General features: G+C 36.1%; 1 protein-coding gene across 1 annotated transcript in view; it reads left to right on the forward strand.

Moving 5' to 3' along the window:
* The first annotated feature begins 473 nt into the window (after window positions 1-473).
* LOC144974656 (alpha-aminoadipic semialdehyde synthase, mitochondrial-like) overlaps window positions 474-5,000 on the forward strand; it is a 56,293-nt gene continuing 51,766 nt past the window's right edge. Inside the window, exon 1 of the mRNA XM_078917739.1 lies at window positions 474-713. The gene's annotated coding sequence lies outside the window, so the exon portion shown is untranslated. The remainder of the gene's footprint in view (window positions 714-5,000) is intronic.

Below are 5,000 nucleotides of genomic sequence, written 5' to 3' on the forward strand. Positions count from 1 at the left end.
AATTGAAATTTGACAATACAAAAGAGTGAAATATTGTTAACTTATTCAATTTTGAAAGGTATTTTCCAAGCATTTTTAAGACATTTAATTGCTGAGAAGCTTTACGGCAGATGGTTTTAATCTGTAAATCAAATTTTAGTTGGTAGTCTATGTCGATCCCTAATAATTTTACAACTTATTCACATTTTTGTTGTTGTTCTTTGTTTTTTTTTACCTTAAAAAAACCCACATAAAATTTAGTATTTTAATTCAAGTGAAAGTTTGTAGTTAATTCTCCGACTGTCACAAAATAAAATTTACAACAGTCTATTGTCACAAATTATGATCGGTACAGAAAAGGCGAGAGCATAGCAACCAACAAACTGTTCACTAAAATTATGAAAAGACCCACCTCGGTGTCTTGAAGGTGTGTCTTTTGTTCTCTATTTTGATTGGCGGCTATTTTGAGTTGTCTGTATTTTGGTTGGTTTATCGTCTTCGTCCTACTTGCTTATCAAGTGCAGTGGCAAGTCAAGCTGTAGACGTTTGACATCATTGTCCTCTGATAAAGTTGGCCTTCTGTTTACTCTGGATTTGATGTTTCATCATCACTGATAAACACCTGACCGGTCTAAGTAGGCATTGGTCAGCTGCTATCTCTCTCATTGAAGAAAGTAAGGATCATCGCGTCGAGAACTTCTCGAGACAGCGATCCCATCTCCCTTCACGTGTTGGTGAGTAGACAGTAGGCTAGACGACGTGTATCAATCTTTCAATTTTAAGGGAAGGGGGTTTTAATTTTGAATTTGCGCGAGTACCTTATTTTTGTCGTTATTTCTTTGCATAACGCCTCTTTTTGTGGTCTTGTTGTTCCAAGTCTTCGGCTGTGCTAAGACTAAGATAGGGAAAGTTTTATTCTTGGGACACTCTCAATACTTGCTGTCTGTTTCAGTGAGGCCTTCGATTCAATTTTTAAGTCTAATTTCTAAAAGAAAATAAAACAACCACGATTGGTCATTCCCAGTTTGATTTCGGTTGGCATGTATGCATTAAGATTTATTTTCAAGTACATCCTATTTTTAAAAACATGTTTCAGTGACAATGGAAATAGAAATAACGACCATGGACTCAGTTAACCATCTTCTTGTCTTTTATAGAGTGCAGTAATTTGGTGCTGTTGTTACCATTAGCAAATAAAAGTTATATTGTGCCTCGACACAAATACAAGCGTAAAAATGATTATGTTCACTAATATTTATGTGTGTCGTAATCATTGATATTGTAGGGATGAAACCTGGTGATAGTGAATTGTTCAACAATTCGTTGCCTATTGATTCAACTAGTAAAGAGCTACATACACACACGCCCCCCCCCCCCCCCCCCCCCCCCCCCACCCCACCTCGAATGAGGATTGATGAGTGCATCGTAGATGCCGAATGATTATAAAAAGAGCTTTTCTTTTTCTTTTTTTCCAATGAAGAGTGATGGGTTCTAGTACTCTACAACCTCCTAAAATACCCCCCCCCCCCCCCCCCCAAAAAAAAAATAAAAAAAATAAAAAAAATAAAAAATCATAGAACATATTATAAATATTGTCTTTTTAGTTCCAGATAGTTTTCGGTTTCTCTAACATGTTACAGACTGCACATGATGTGGTCATTATTTTATGTCACCTCATACCATCAGCATCCCTACCATCTTCACCACAACTAACCAACACTTTTCTCTGTCACCGCATCATCATCATTCACATCATCATCAACATCTTTGCCAACATCACTACCATAAAATTATCATCTCTACCATTAACACCATCACTAAAATTGCAACCATGATCATCATCATTGGCACCATGACCACACCAAGCAGCTTCAACATTTAGTCACTTTCAATATTAGCAGCATCATAATTAATTACTACCAACACCAGTAGTGTGGCTGGTTATAACTTGTATCTTGAATAAAGAACCCTTGGATGAGTTTTATGTGGAGTGGACTTGTCTGACGTTTGATAATCCAAATTGTAACAGTCTCAGTCTCAGTGTCGTCATGTAAAATAAATAAAAATAGATAAAATAATCCCACGGATGTGTGTAGTTTTCAGACTTGTTGTTTTCAAGTGCATGAATTTTCTTCTTATGAGGATTCCACCATTTTGTGCACGTCTATATAAAATAAATTATCACTACGTGAAATGAGATAACAAAGTTCTGTAGATACATTCAACAAATTCAATATCATGTTTGGGTGAACTTTAATTTTAGTTTTTAATGTCAATATGAAGCTAAGCTAAATGGGATGCTATTATTTTTATCGGAGAAAAAGAATGTAGATTCTTACAGTTGTAAAAAAAATGTTTTAATTCATGCATATTTCATTATTCTGGTTAGTTTGATATTAATTAAGATTTTGTAAATTCGCCCAGATAGATACCAGATTACCATATTATTATAAATGTGGGGCACACAAAAACGTCAGCTTCATTTGCGTAACCTACTCTGAATAACTTGTTTTTAATGCATCAAAGAATACATTGTTGGAATTGCAGATTTAGAAATGACTCCCATCCACCAATCCATGTTTTTGTTTAATGATTAATCTGATTAATAAGTTGATATCAAATTCATTCACTTCTCTATATTCAGTGTGTATGAAGTGTAAATGGACAGGTCACACACCCCATGATTTATGGCAACGATTATTTATATTTGTCAAAGGTTAATTGCACATCAATGAGTTATTTAGGCACCATTTTAAAATATTTTTGGAATGAATAAATACAATCTTAAAAGTAAAATTTCTCCTCGTTTTCTTCCGAAACGTTTTACTTCATGAATCGATAGATTAAGAGAGGACAGATAACTTGTCAAAAGGTTTTAAACCTGAGACTTCCTTAACAAGATGGGGCCATCTTGAGTTATGTAATTATGAAGTTAAATGTTTCTGGTAAAAATGAGAAGAAAATAGAATATTTTGTCCGTGTACGGTGAAAATCCTATGTTGTCATTGATAATGTGTTACAGTTATTTAATTTTTCTTTATGGGTGGGATATTAGTAGCAGATGTTGGCATTCATATATCGTTGTTCATAGCTGCCCCGTATAGTTGGGATTGAGGGTAACTCTCTCTCTCTCTCTCTCTCTCTCTCTCTCTCTCTCTCTCTCTCTCTCTCTCTCTCTCTCTCTCTCTTTTCTCTCTCTCTCTCTCTCTCTCTCTCTCTCTCTCTCTCTCTCTCTTCTCTCTCTCTCTCTCTCTCTCTCTCTCTCTCTCTCTCTCTCTCTCTCTCTCTCTCTCTCTCTCTCTCTCTCTCTCTCTCTCTCCCTCCCTCTCTCGCTCTCGTCTTCTTTCTATCCATATATAATCGATATACCATAACCCTCTATCTATCAATCTATCTACTCATCTATCTAATCTATTTATCCATCTCTATCTTTCTGTTGGTCTAAACTTTTCATTGCGCAATACGTCATCTGGATTCTGGCCATCTTATCCTCTTCCGGTGTATGTTGATACCATTCTTGTCATTCACTTCCATGTGCATTTTTCTAAGAAATGAAATGAGATTCTTCAAATTGAATGATGTATTGAGTCGAATCGCTTTCAGCGTTGTGTTCAAATTATAATATTATATTATTCAGTCGACCACGTTGCTTGTTTCGTAAGTCCCAGCAACAAAAACTGAATTATGTTGCTTATAAATTACAATGGGCAACCTGGCATGAAACTTTACGTAATGATTACGATTGCTGTGTAGAGATCGATTCATTGAACCGTCGAATTGTAATGTTAGGAGCGGTTTCTGCTAATAGCCCACATATTAATAGCACCCCCCCCCCCCCCACCCACACACACACCTCAACACCACCGTTCTCCTTTATAAATCGAATATCTAGTCTAGTTACGATTACTTGCGTAACACGTGCTTGCGTGCGTTGCTGTTGCTGTTTGACCAAATGGATGACTGCCGACACGAAGATTTGATCATTACTGAGAATAATCGCGTTTCCCTAGAAAATTGAGGTTAGTGCATTTTCCACATTGCTGTCGGTTTTCAGAGAAATGAATTTTTGAAGGCCTTGTAATGCTGTATTGAATTAAATATTGACGTATTGCTTCCTTGCTTATTTGCCTTGCGCTGACAAAACACTTTATTTTTTTCATGTTAATCAGAAAACTATCTTCAAACAGCAATCGATTAAGACGATCCTCTACTTATTTAAAAAAAAAATAAAAAGACTCAAACCCATGGGTTCAAAGAAGAAGTCTTTGGTTTGAAACTTTTTGACAAGTCGGGGGTAATTTTGATAGATGGGTTTGGTGTAAGTATTTTGGACTAAATGAAAAAAAAAATAGCCTGCTTTGTCATCGTAAGGCAGAAGGCAGCACGGTTAAGTAATTTGCACTTTTGCGGTATAGGTTATTTTTTAAAATTTAATTTTCTTTTATTATTTTTTTTTTTGAGGGGGGGGGGGGGGGGGGGGCATCAAAAGAAAATTGCCAGTGTACGGTTCAGCAAAGACAAAGTTCTGAGCCATCTGCAGCTTATATATATATATATATATTTTAAAAAAAAGGATGCGCGTTGTGTAATTGTGTAAAGCTTCATATTATGGTTAATGCTTGGTCTTAAATCGTCAGTTAAAACTGCCCAAGTCATAGTGTTACACTGAAATACGCGCTATATTGCATTACAATTCGTCCCCTTAACTCAGCCAATTCCTGCAGGTTATGACTGTACGAAGGAATTCACTATAACTATCCCGAAAACAGTAACATTGCAAGTCAGATTGCTTGCAGATGACCCCCCCCCCCCCCCCCCTCCTTCTGTCTCCTCTGTAGGAGCATACAATCAACTGCTGATCGATTAGTTCACTTGAAATGGCATTGTCACATTGCTAATAATAAGACAATACTTTAGAAAAAAGTTTTAAAAAACAACCCCCCCCCCCCCCCAAAAAAAAAAACAAAAAAAAACTAAAAAAAACCCCAAAAAACCAACAAAGACAAAACAAAACTAAAACA

The sequence above is a fragment of the Berghia stephanieae genome, chromosome 6 (assembly GCF_034508935.2).
Source record: "Berghia stephanieae isolate SIO BIC M18660-M18661 chromosome 6, UCSD_Bste_1.3, whole genome shotgun sequence".
Lineage (NCBI taxonomy): Eukaryota > Metazoa > Mollusca > Gastropoda > Nudibranchia > Aeolidiidae > Berghia > Berghia stephanieae.